This window comes from Primulina tabacum, chromosome 2 (genome assembly GCF_025594145.1).
Source record: "Primulina tabacum isolate GXHZ01 chromosome 2, ASM2559414v2, whole genome shotgun sequence".
Taxonomy (NCBI): domain Eukaryota; kingdom Viridiplantae; phylum Streptophyta; class Magnoliopsida; order Lamiales; family Gesneriaceae; genus Primulina; species Primulina tabacum.
The window spans coordinates 29,482,356-29,496,939 of record NC_134551.1 but is presented as its reverse complement, the minus strand read 5'-3'; positions in this window follow the sequence as shown (position 1 = coordinate 29,496,939).

Here is a 14,584-nt window from a genome sequence, read left to right as displayed (position 1 = left end):
GAAAGTACTGCCTCGTCTGGTATATTAGCATGATACTGAGTTCTACGGTCGAACCAATTGTAGCGCCAAAAACTTTAAAACGTCCATTTAATCCGTATGAATTTATTTAAATGTTGGAATTTATGAAGTTTCAGAGTCTGACAAACAAATCAGTAAAAGAACTGAAGAACCAAATTGATCGGACGTAACTAAGAGATCGTAACTGTGGGGACCCAGACGCTAATTCATTTCTTAATCTTTGGGGATAATTGAATCAATTAAGATAAATAGGTTCTATATTTTTTTTTTAAATACGAATGAGGAAACGTAATGTAATCAATCTGATATACATATCAAAAGTAAAAGTACATGTCTAGTACCATTACATTAAAATCAAACTAGGGTTCAACCACTAAATATCAAGTGCTGAAACCTACTCTCCTTCTGGGTCCGAATCTTCACACTAAAGTATAATCTCTCATCCTCGTCTTGACCCGGATCCTGTCCCACCTTTTGTCATGCACACATACAAACACAACAACAGCCAGATAACTCCAGTGAGAAATACATTCCCAGTATAAATCATGTATACATGCAATCCTATAAACAGATATAAAAGCATGAAACAAATATCAATAACATGTATCAAATTTGAAAGACATGAATCGATATAAAACTGTAAATCAAACTCTGACTCATAATCTGTGACTCGACACTTTCCTAATCTAGGGATCCCGATCTGAATAAGAACGTAACAATCTCCCACCTACTCTCCTGATCGTGGTGGCGGTACGTTCTTATTTACGGACTTTGGTCCTGTCCATATCGAATCTTGGCGATAGAAGTCAATCCACTCCTAAGCAACATCGATATGACCAAACGTCCGGTGTCTTGGCACCTCTGCCAAAGACTTGGCATCTCCGCCAAATATCAGGCATATTAGCCCAAGAACTAGGCACATCCGCCCATGACTCTTCACATAACATGTGCTTAACTATAAATCAATAAAATAATCATATCAATCTCAAACATTGCAACATATCGAGGCAATGACAGTTAAGTATATGATTTTGGGAAACTCAAGTTAAATCAAACTCGAGTTGTGCAATCCCGGATCAATATTGATTTATACATTTCTCTTCTCGGTCTGACGAAGTCGAAGTCTCGAATTCGAATCTGTCAATATGAAATCTGAAATGACATTCCCAATAGGCACGATATCAATATATCGCTCAATCAATATTGGATATAATCAGAACTAAATCACATTTTTTTTCAACAGCATAACTGCACAATCTCAATATACCCCGCAATACAAATCAACAGATATCAATTCCCACAACTCATAATCAATAACAATACAAATCTGATATCAAAACTTTATCAAATCCATTCTGAAAATCATAAAAATTTCATACGACATCTGTTCTTCAAATCGGTCTCGATTATACGATGTCTACTATGTCAAGAACACCATATATCAATCATATCTGATTCTGGTAATATCATAATTTCAAATCATAACAGAACATAAATAAACTTACGTCCAGTTGTAGTTCTCGTCGATAAGAACACGGTACTGCAGTCGGATTGAAATTCAGACGGACAGATCTTCTGTAACCTTCAACTTTCAAAAACGATCTTCTGTAACCTTCAACTTTCAAAAAGGAAAAGTGACAATTCCCCTGAAGCTCTCGTTCTTGTTTCTTGCTCATTCTCAAGGGAAATGTTATATGTATATATATATCCTGCATGCCATGACGAAGTGGCTAACTCTAGGTGCTGCACGTCTCATGCTTATGCGCGGCCCTCCTCGGCGCGTAACCTCACGGCAGCTCGCGCATATGCGCGCCCTCACTCGGCGCATATGCGCGAGGTTCTTTGCAATTCTCTGCCATACTCGCGCATATGCGCCAGTCCTTGTCGCGCATATGCGCGAGGTTCTCTGCTTACCTCGCGCATATGCGCCCGACTGGGTCGCGCATATGCGCGAGGTGCTCAGTCCTGGCACATAACATTCTTTCTCCGGTCTTCCCCGGTCCGATCCTTTTCTGTGTATAATCACATCAATTTATTGACAAATCATTTCTGATTACAATAATCAAAATCTCGGGCATTACATTTCTCCCCCCCTAAGATACGATTTCTTTCCCGAAATCACAGGCAATCAAATCATATCAGAAAGGAATGTATAACAGAAGTTAAACAGAAAACTCACATCAGTTAAACAACTCTTGGAATCTCTGTCTCATATTTGACTCAGTCTCCCAGGTAGCCTCTTCAATGCCATGACGACTCCACTGAACTTTCACAAGCGGAATAATCTTCGTTCTGAGCTGCTTTTCTTTACGATCGAGAATTTGGATCGGCTCATCGAAGTAACTCAGTGTCTCGTCAAGTTCTGCCTCGTCTGGCTGAATGACATGTGAAGCATCGGAAAGATATTTCCTCAATAAAGAAACATGAAAGACATCATGTATCCCAGATAAAGAAGGCGGTAAAGCGAGTCGATAGGGGCGATCTCTTATCTTTTCGAGAATCTCATGTGGCCCAATATATCGTGGAGACAACTTTCCTTTCTTGCCAAATCTGACAACTCCTCTGAAAGGAAAAATCTTCAAGAATACTCGGTATCCTGCCTCAAATACCAACGGTCTACGTCGAACATTGGCATATTTGGCCTGTCTGTCTTGAGCTGCCTTCATCTTTTTTTGAATCAGCTTCACTTTTCTGTCATATCTCTGATCATATCAGGTCCAATCTCAGTTACCTCAGAGATATAATCCCAATACAGAGGGGATCTACACTTTTTGCCGTATAACGCTTCAAATGGTGCTATCTCAATACTCGTCTGATAGCTGTTGTTATACGAAAACTCACAAAGTGGCAAAGAATCTTGCCAATTACTGCTAAAATGAAGCATTACAGCTCTAAGCATATCCTCCAATATCTGAATAGTCCGCTCTGACTGTCCGTCGGTCTGTGGATAATATGCAGTACTCAGATGTAACTTCGTACCTAGAGCCTGCTGTAAACTCTGCCAAAAGTGCGAAGTAAACCGAGGATCACAGTCTGAAACAATCGACTTCGGCACTTCATGCAATCTAACCACCTCTCTGACATAAATCTCTGCCATCTGGTCATGTCTGTATGTCATCTTATACGGAATAAAGCATGCTGATTTGGTTCAATCTGTCAATCACAACCCAAATCGCATCGCAACCTTGGGAGGAACGTGGTAGCTTCGTCACGAAGTCCATGGAAATGTAATCCCATTTCCATTCAGGAATAGACAAGCTCTGTAATAGACCTCCTGATTTCTTTCTTTCGTCTTTCATCTGCTGGCAATTCTGACATTTGGATACAAATTCAGCAATATCAGCTTTCATCTTTTTTCACCAATATGTCTTTTCAAATCATTATACATTTTTCTGCCATCAGGACGAATACTGAATCGACTACTGTGTGCTTCTGATAATGTCTGTCGTTTCAATCTGAAACATCTGGCACAACAAGACGATTATTCACATAAAACACACTGTCACAAACCTGATACTCGGATCAATGCCCTTCTCTGACCATCGCTATCGAGTTCTGAACGTTCTGATAAACTTTCTGAGCCGCTTTAATTCTTAAAATCAGCTCTGGTTCGACTTAGACAACATATAATCTCAACGGTCTACAATATGTTTCAAACACGAATTCAGAACAACTGCAATATTCAATCAGATTCGAACATCAATCATCGATACTTATCTGCTAACTCATAAAACTGTGAATTTATGACACTAATGTCGGTCTTGGCTAACTGATCACGTCCTCAACTTATTCAGATCAAACCGCTATATCATCTTCGGATATACTGTGCCCCAAACATACAATCTGTCTCAACTAAACTCACATTTGACAGGTTTTCATGCAATTTCTCTGTTCTCAAAGTACTCAACACAATTCTCGAATGTTAGGTATAATCAGTCATATTCTTTGAATATATCAGAATGTCATCGATAGAATAATCATACAATCATCAAAGTACTTCTAAAATACACGATTCATTAACCTCTAAACATAACTGAAATACCCCAAGGAAAACACTTGGTCTAATGTAACCCTTGGCCGGTACCAAGGTATAAATTCTTACGCCCTATGAATGTCTAATGACAAAATCATACGAGCGCCCAAAGCAAAACATATTTTGATTGTCAAAATAAATAAAATTTTTAAAACTTTCGCTGCGTTTGGGCGTGTAGAAAACCCAGATCCAACAGGAAGAAAGGGGAAATGGAGAAGAGCCGGATGAATCTCTCATGAAAAACAAGCAACAACCGATACTTAAAGCTGGGGAAGGCTCTGAAAAATAATGAAACCAAGAGGAATGATGATGAAAGCGATAGGTGTCGGTTTATGGTGGTTTAAATGGTGTAGGGCAGTCATTAATATAATATTTACATGATTAGTTAGTAAATAATGAGTCTTAATTTTTTAATTAGAAGTAAAAAAAATATTTAAGCCCAAAAAACTTAAAAATAAGCTCATTTAATCCAAACATTCTCCTGAAAAATATTTCGTGTTGGAAAGTTTTTGAAAATATTAACTGAACCCTCAAAAAGTCCCTCGAATCGATAATATTTGTGTACCGTAAAATATAAAATCATGTGGGTAAAATACACCAAAAATCCATTTTAAAAAAATACACTTAAAAACACCTTATATTAATTAATAGAAATAAATCATGTAATTAAGATAATTTTCTTGAAAATTCTCCGGTCCGGTCCCCATTCCTCGTTCAAGTGTGAAATACATCTAGAAGCCCTAATGCATGAACTTTTAAAATTTCGTGAACTAAATTCTATCATGCTATGAATTATACATAAAAATAATTAAACACATAATTTATTAAATAAACATGAATTTAATGCTTTAAAACAATTTAATAAAATACCAAAGAAATTTAATAATTTGAATGCATGTGGTTCACGTGTACTTTCCGATTTTCGGAGCGTTACAATCTACCCCCATTAAATTGAATTTCGTCCCCGAAATTCGCTTATTCTCGATAAACAAAAAGTTTAAACCATTAATTCTAGAATCTCAATAATTCACGCTTTCGCGGTGGCTACTCTGATAAAATAAGTATTAAGTTGTCCTTACGTTTCCTCAATCCTAATTAAATTTTCCTACCAAAATCCTTATTTGCGAATTGCAACTTTTAACAACTTATGGTGACTCAGTTCCATTTTTCTTAACCTCGAATTTGAACTTTTCTCAAACTTCCCAATATTAAAATGACAGTCCTAATTTTATTGAGTCTTACTTTTCTTATAATTACCCGTAATGTTCATTGATTATTACATTTGTATTTATGCCAGTTCAACTTGAGAGACCTTAGCACCAAAAATTACTGATCGACTTCTATCCTCTGTAATACACTTAAAAGTTAAACTTTATCTCAACCTCATAACTCATAATAATATTAGTCTAAGATCCTTGAATCGAACATTTATCTTATGGTACAAAACTTACGTAACTTACTATTTACAAGTACATCCGGGATGTAAAATTGTTGCAAATCTTAAATCTCGAATAACGGTAATCCATAAAAACCCAATTATACAATAATGATCTTCTAAATAATTAGTAAAACCCTTCTCGCATCAGTTGCATGCTTAAATTATTCCCTTCCTATTTAAAATATAGTTGAGGCCTAAGACTCTTAGACTTTTTTTCTTGAAACGAATGTCGCATTCTATTTATTACCCTAATGCTTATTAATATTAGCGTATGAAACTTAATAACTTCTTCCTATGGTAGCATTAGACTAACTTTAATAAATAAACTTCACTTATAACCCATAGAATTCTAGAACTCCCATATCAAGATTTTAGATTTCTTTTTGAGTAAAAATCTTAATATTCGTTCACATGGTAACCTATGTTGACACCACTAATTATCTTTTATTTATTATTTTTTTCACCCAAAATTTTTCCGTTATCGAACACATATTTCATAAAATTAAAATTCAAGCTTGCGCAACCCAAATAGTATTACATAACATAATTCCAACACACATATTCACTTATTCTCAAGTTTTTTAATGACTTACAAAAATTTCCTAAAGAAAAAGTGTCTACCTCAATTTCTTACATGCGTCTATCGGGTAACCTACCATCAATCATACCGAATTTTTTAGAAAATTTAAATTCGAACCAGGTATAATTATAACTCTTAAGATCATGATTAAAACTTAAGCTACACACAAGCTGTAGGATCTCAAAAATTAAGTTAACTTACTATCTAATATTATAACTTAACTATTGATCAACTTTATCTTAAATTGTCATCACTCTAATTCTTAAATTTTTCACATCATTAATTCACTAGCATTTAAACTTTCAAACCAATGTTGATGCTATCCTACAAAACCCTTGATTAGCATTCCTTATAACCTTATAACTAAGATGTTTTAAAGTTCTAAATATCCCTTCAAGCCTAAATCATCAAAATTCAAGTCATTTAATTAAACCATTCTCTTCTCACTTACCGCTTAACAAATCCCCAAATTTTCTTAAAATTGCACATTAACTCTTATTTTCCACAAAACATTATTCAATTGTCCTTAATTTCGAAAATTCTACCATTACCCATAAGCAATTGGCGTTCCTAATTTCATTTTATAGATTTCTCGTAGTATAAAGTTCAATAATTTTAAGATTATTAGACCCAAGATCAATTCTCATAACCTCGAAAATTATTGATTTTACGCAAGGTTCCTCAAAAGTTCGAATTTAATCCTCAAAATTTCAAAATTTACAATTTGGTCCTTAAAATTCTCGAAATTACAATTTTGGGCCTATAACTCCTCGAAATTTGCATTTTTCCCCATAAAATTTCAACTTGGCCTCATTAAACCTTAAAATTCTCAAACTACAAATTTAATCTCAATGTTTGGTAAATTCGAAATAGTCCCTTAGAATTTTATTGTGAACTTAGGTCCTCAAATTATTGGTTAATACAGTTAGGTCGCTAAAATTCTCAATCCATGCAATTCAATCCTTAGGTCCCACTAGGTTAGAGCATGCATCCTAATAAATTCTACGTTTTTATACCTCCAAAGATTGTCGTAGTTTTCGAATCATTAATCCTTACATGAAATCCTCAAAATTAATTCAACTAGCAACCACGAACCATCAGTAATTTTCTTAGAAATTCTACAAGTTCAAAAGCATTCATAATTTTTCAAGTTTAACTTATTACCACAAAGAGTAGAACATCAGTACTTCTAACCTAAAATCAATATAATCAAATTATTATCAACTTCTCTTAAAGCCCAATATTCGAATTCTTAGAACAAGTCCAATTCCAAACGTAACCAACATGCAATTTAATCTAGTTTTTAAAACAATAAATCCTTAAATCATAAAAGCAGTTAAACATATACCGTAGATCATCATAAAGCATAAATCATGTTAATATGCAGGTGATAAGAGTAAATCATTTAAATCATTTAAAACATAAAAGCTTACAGACTTGAGGATTGAAGACTGAGCGGCGGAAGCTGGCGGTGGCACAACCCTTATACATCACCCTTGCTCTGATACCAACTGAAGCGTCTACTCGTTTTAAAAATGCGGAAATAATTTTTTTTATAAGCTCACATTTTCAAAATATCATTTTAAAATAATCGTATTTATTTGAATATAAAAATAGCGCAGTTTAAAATAACAAAAACTCATCCATAATCATACAAAACATAAACTAATAAAAATCCTAAATAATCAACGTATGAAAATATTCATCTCATCTCAAATCTCATAAATCAAAATGCGAAAACATGTGGTTCTCGGGTCATGTCACCGCACCAGGTCTGCTACTGAGAGTTCGGCACCTCCAGTCTCCTCAGCATTTAGCTCACCTGCTTCACACACGCCTAGTGAGTCTAAAGACTCAACACGCCTGTACCAGGAATAACAAGTACATATACATAGCACACAATAATGAAAATATCATACTCAACATATCTTTCATGTACTTTAAAAACTTAATGCAAATGTGTCATATGCAATCATGACGTGTCAAAACAGTTCATCGTAACCATCGTTCTCGATTCATCATCATCGTTCATCATTCATCTTTCATCATTTATCATTCATCATTCATCATTTACATTTATCATATCATTCGTGAATTCAGTTCATTAGAGGTGACTATCGTACATCATCATTTACGATGGATCTATCATACATAAAACCGCGGTATCCGGCGGCTGTCGGACATCAGTGACAGATCACCCATCCACTGTGCCGAGGCCTCATCATCACCATTTAGATATACGTCTTAAACATTACATATACTTCGATAGCCATAACTAATTCCCGTCATTAAAAACATTATCATTTTCATCACTTATAAAATTCATCTATAAATGCAATTTCTTTAAATTCAAGCATGCCAACGTATATTTTTTTAGAATCTTAAAATTCTTGAATCATGATGCGTAAACATTTAAAATATCATGAATTTGTGCTCATGGCACTGCCAGGACAAAAATCTCACCCCGGGTGCAAAATGCCATTTTGCCCCTGGAAATCCAAAAATTACAGTTTCCCCCCTAGACGTAAAATTTCACGTTTTTTTTATATTTTCTTAATTTCATTGAATCTAACACGTCCCAAATAATTATTTAAGCCTACAAGAACTTTCCCATGTTTTTATTTGGGTTTAAATCTATGATCTTTTATAATAATCTATAAATATAACCTATTAATGCGTTTTAATCACGATATTAAACCAAACCTTAGCATAAACAATCCAATTTAAAAAATTAGAATCTAATAATTATTGAGCTTAAATACAATTTGTCATAATTTATTAAGCATAAATCTAGCGTTTCAATTAATTCTTTAATTTACGTTTCGGCGACGACTAAATCCCGGATAAATCCAAAACTCTTTATTTTGATCCGAAACTTAACAAAACAAATTCCTTAAAACATCCCAAAACTTATTTATAATCATTCCTAGACGTAAACCCGAGCTCATTTCATAACTTAACCTAATTGTTTTAAACGTGGACCGAGGGTCCCCGTTTTTACCCGAATCGACTCGAAAACTCAACCGAACTTTTTCAACTTTTTCCCATATTTTAGAAACACTTAAAAGATCCTAAAATACTAGAGTTGGACCTAAAAACATTAAGGCTGAAAGTTTCAGAAAAATAACCAATCTCGGCCTTCCTATTTTGCACCTCGTTACCCTTACTTTCTCCAAACTCACGCCCCTAGCTTAACCGACGGCACCAGCTATGGCTTGGCTTCCCTTAGACCGTCTAGGACCTCTTTGAACCCATGAACACACGGCGCTCACCAATGCAAGCCGCAGCCCCACCCCGAAGGACAAACTTCTGAACCACACAAGTCAAGCTTCCTCTCTTAGCTAGGCTCAAGCGATCTTGCCGTCTACTCTGGCACGGTTCGAGCCAGTCCTTACCCCGACTCAGACCCATCAGGGTCTAGTCCAGGGCTGGAGAAGGCTCTCGCACGGCCAGAACCACGAAAACAAACCCGATCGAGCACTCCCTCTCGCACAACACACCAACAACGATCGGCCCTCGCAACCCACTGATCTCGTCTAAGCTCCTAACTCCAGCAACTAAGCCCCAAAAAACAAAACCTATACAGCCTCCTAACATCTCAATACAGCCGTCCCTTGCACAAATACAGAAAACGTGAGTACAAAGCCTAGAATGAAAAAATACATGTAAAAAGCCGAAACATTTAGAGCTCATACTTTGATCGAAAGTATTCTTACATGACTACACATACATCAGTAATAAGAACGTGAATGATGCAGAAATAAAAGTACATAGCGTGCCTGTTGATCTTTTATGCGAGAAGATGGAAGAAAGGGGAAACGGAGAAGAGCCGGATGAATCTCTCATAAAAAACAAGCAACAACCGATACTTAAAGCTGTGGAAGGCTCTGAAAAATAATGAAACCAAGAGGAATGATGATGAAAGGGATAGGTGTCGGTTTATGGTGGTTTAAATGGTGTAGGGTAGTAATTAATATAATATTTAAATGATTAATTAGTAAATAATGAGTCTTAATTGTTTAATTAGAAGTAAAAAAAATATTTATGCCCAAAAAAACTTAAAATAGGCTCATTTAATCCAAACACACTCCTGAAAAATATTTCGTGTTAGAAAGTTTTTGAAAATATTAACTGAACTCTCAAAAAATCTCTCGAATCGATAAAATTTGTGTACCATAAAAACATAAAATCTTGTAGGTAAAATACCCCAAAAATCCCATTTTAAAAAATACACTTAAAAACACCTTATATGAATTAATAGAAACAAATAATGTAATTAAGATAATTTTCTTGAAAATTCTCCGGTCCGGTACCAATTCCTCGTTCAAGTGTGAAATACATCTAGAAGCCCTAATGCATGAAATTTTAAAATTTCGTGAAATAAATTCTATCATGCATGAATTATACATAAAAATAATTAAACACATAATTTATCAAATAAACAAGAATTTAATGGTTTAAAATAATTTAATAAAATACCAAAGAAATTTAATAATTTGCATGCATGTGGTTCATGTGGACTTTCGATTTTCGGGGCGCTACAAGTTCCGAGTCCTGTTTTTGTAAGACTTCATGTTGAAGTTGTTGAGAAGGATTCGGATCTACAGAGGTACTTGATGTCTCTTCAGTTTGTTGCACAGCTAATGTACAAACTAGTTCTTCAGTTGGATGAACAACAGAAATTTTAGCTGGTTCTCCAGTTGGCACTTCTTCAGTTTGTGCCGAGTCTAACTGAGCTTCTTCAAAAAAATACATGTTCGGTCATTCCAGCTGACTGAACTGGCTGTTCAGTTACTTCAAAAATAGCCTGTTCGGCTGGCTGTTCAGCCTGATTGGCTGGAACTTCAGTTTCAAAATTTTTTTCAACTGCTTCAGTAGTTTCAGCTGGATATCAGCGGTAACTGAATTGATAACTTCATCAAGATTGGCCAGTGACAGCTTTGTATCTTAGTAAAGTTTAAGTTCAGCAGTTGAGGATGAAGGTGCAGAAGAAAATGGTTGTACATTTTCGGAAATGGAATCAGTTGCTTGCTGGGAAAACTCAGTAACTGGTTCTTTGGACTGCTCCTGATGTTGAGCTGATTATTCAGTTGGCTCTTGAGTTGAGAGATTTTGGGAAACTGCTGGAAGAGTCGGTTCTTGGTCAATTTCCCATTGTTTTATTTCTATCTGGAGCGATAGAAGATCCGAGTCCAGTTGGTCATAAACAGCTTTATCTTTGAATGTTGTTGGACTGGTATGATCAAAATTGAGTCGCAACTGAGTAAGTATTTTTTGTAACTTTTTCTCACGTATCTGGAAAGAAGTATCTCTTTCGCTTCAGAGCTTGAACAATTGAAGAATCTTTGACCATTTTAAGCACAACCTTCTCCAGTTTTATAAATTTCTCCAGAAATGATTTCTTCTGAAACTGCGAAACAAAAACTTCAATTATGAGTTTAAGCCATTCATCGTAGAGTTTCAGCTTTGTCAAAGAAAACTCATTGATCTCTTTCCATATCATATCAATATGAGTTTGAATTGGGTTTATTGGCCTAGGCTCTTCTTGCATTTTCCCTTTGCCTTTGAATCAGTTAGGGCATGAGGAATGCTGAGCCCTGAAGTTGTGGCTTCAATGTTCTCCCTGATTACTACTCCTTTTGGTCTTGCAATTGGTATAGGAGTGTGGCCATTAATTTTGATCAAAGGAACCTTGATTCGAGCCGATTTTTTTTATCACCAAATTCGGTAATATTTTCCTTTGATTGAGCAGCAGATTGAGGTAACTGAACCTCAGCTGAAGATCTAGATGGAATATCTTGCAGAGGTATAGCCTGAATAGGTTGTTGAACTTCTGACTGAATCAGCCGTTCAGTTCTGATGGTTCCACTTGTAGCAGCATGTTTGGTCTACAGAGTCTTGGGTTTCTTGGTTATTTTGGGCAACGTAGTCTTCTCAGAGTCAGTCTCAGAGACATTCAGTTGGCGCTTGATTCTCTTCTGGATTTTTGTCATATCCTTTTTGACTGACTTGGGAATTTTCTGCATCCCAATTTCTTTCTTTACTTTCAAAAACTGCTAAGAAGACATGTCCAATTTGAGCTTCGGTGGCTAGACATTTTTAGCATTGAAAACCTTGAACTTGGATGATTTCTCAGTAGCATCACCCACTAACTCCTTCACCTTCAGCAAATAGCTAAGTTGCATGCGTATCCCTTGGATTGCTGGTTGATTGGAACTTTTCTTCAAGATATTGAAAATAATGTTCTTCCAGTTCATTTTCATTTCAACCATGATTGCCGTCATGGCTTGAAATTTTTTAAGGGTTAGGGCAGCAAATGAACCCGCCTTTGCCAATAGCCCTTTGGCTACAATATCTGCCAGCAACTGTACTTCTTGCTTCAGTTCCTTCTTGGGATCGGAAACCTAGATATATGCAAGCCCCTCAGAAGGCAGTTGAAATAGATCGCTGAAGAAGTCTTCATCAACAATCAGCAGCTGAGTGTTGACAGTAGTAGCGATCTTGCCATCAATAGTGATTTATCCATTAGTGTAAAAGTCTTTAATCTCCTTCATATAAATTTCTTGGGGAGATTTTCTCAGAAATCCCTTCAGCCTGGCTGCTTCCAGTTTGAGAAAGATTTTTTTGATGCCTTCATCCTTCATCCTTCACAGTTAAGACTGAATCAAAATCAACAGACACGGTGTTGAGAATGTGAGCAGGAACTTGGTTGGCCATTTGAGTGAAGTGATATCTGCAAAAGATGATAAGCTTTGAGTAGTAATTTGCTCTGAATGCTAATGTGAGCGTAAGAGAGAAGAACTGAATTGAGGCGGGGTATAGAAATATGGATGTGATTGTTTAAATATTTGGACACGTGTTACTCTAGGAAAAATTTAGATAAAAGTGTGTGTACGTGTTATGAAAACGTGTGAAGAATATAGATGGATCACATAGGTCCACGTTTCAAAAAATATTTGTTGAAAGACAATAATTAATGCGTAAACAATCAATCACATCAGTTAATATCGAATCATTGATTAACCATTTAACGTATCGGAGAAGATCAGTTGGAGCAATCAACTGAGTGGTTAGTTGTGAACTGAGTCACATCAACTGAAGCCTTCTGACTATTTTCTTCTCAGTTAACCGGTTGAATCAGATATTCCCCCTAATAAATGCATATTTTAAATTTTGGAAATTTAAACGACGGTTAAAATGACGTGTAATAAAAAAAATCTTGTGTTCAGAAGATGAATCGTCTAGTTTAATGATCCTGTCTCTTCAGATGCCTTGATCCTTGACTATAAATAAGAGTATCATGGTTAATCACAATTCATCATCAAGTAGATATCAGTCACAAATAATAATGGCAGGAGCAAGTGGTTCAAAAAGTCCAGATATGGCTGAAACGTTTATGCTCTCAGCTGTAGAAGCACGGAGCCAGTAATGGAGAACGAAGTTTATGAGAAGATTCTGCATTTTTTGCTAAAGCTTCAAGACATTCAATCCTTCCAGCAGGGAGGATCAGTTGCAACCCCCAAACGCGTAGCAACGACGAGGAAGTATCCGCGGCGACGCCTTCGCGTTGCTGATGAGGTGGAAATCTTCATTGATGACGGAGTCTACCGTGTGATGCTTAAAAAGGAAAGGAGGATTATGAAAAAGATCACTTTCAGAGGGCTTCCTAAAGACTTCCTATGGGAGATTAACCACTTGGTTATCCTCGTGGAGGTCTGCGGTGAAAAAAAAGATTATCAATGTACGCACCACCTTTTATAAATAAAGGCTTATTTAGTTTATCGTTATCTTTTCATTTTTCTGCAAGCAAACTGATGTCACACGAATAACATTAACTGATAATAATTAATTTAAATGCAACTAACAATTGACTAACTGAGCAGTTTGTGGGGACCGGACGCTAATCATCTTCTTAATCATCTTTGGGATTTAATTATCAATTAAGATAAAACAGGGTCTAAAAATTTTTCTTTTTTTTAAAAAAAATGTAAGTACGGAAGTAATGAATTTAACTAATATACATCTCAGTATAAAAGTACAATCATGTACAACAATTATTCAAACTAGTCTAAGGTTCAACTACTAAATTTCAAGTATTAAACCAAGTCTACAATAAGTCCGGAATCACCACTCTAACTCATCTTCTCATCATCTTCTTGACCCCGATCTTGTCCCACCTGTTGTCATGCACACATACAAACAAGACAACAGCCGGATACTCCGGTGAGAATAAATCCCAGTATAAATCATGTATACATGCATTTCATATAACAGCATATATAAAAGCATGAAATAGATATGAAGACATGTATCATAATCTGATATCATAAATTGATATCAAACAGTAATTCATACTATGAACATGTATCACATAAGAAATATGAATCAATATAGACTCTGAATCACACTCTGTGATTCTAAGACTCTGACTCAATCGCTCAGACTCGACTCATCTCTCATCTAGGGATCCCGGTCTGAATAAGAACGTAACAAGTCTCCCACCTATCTCTTACAT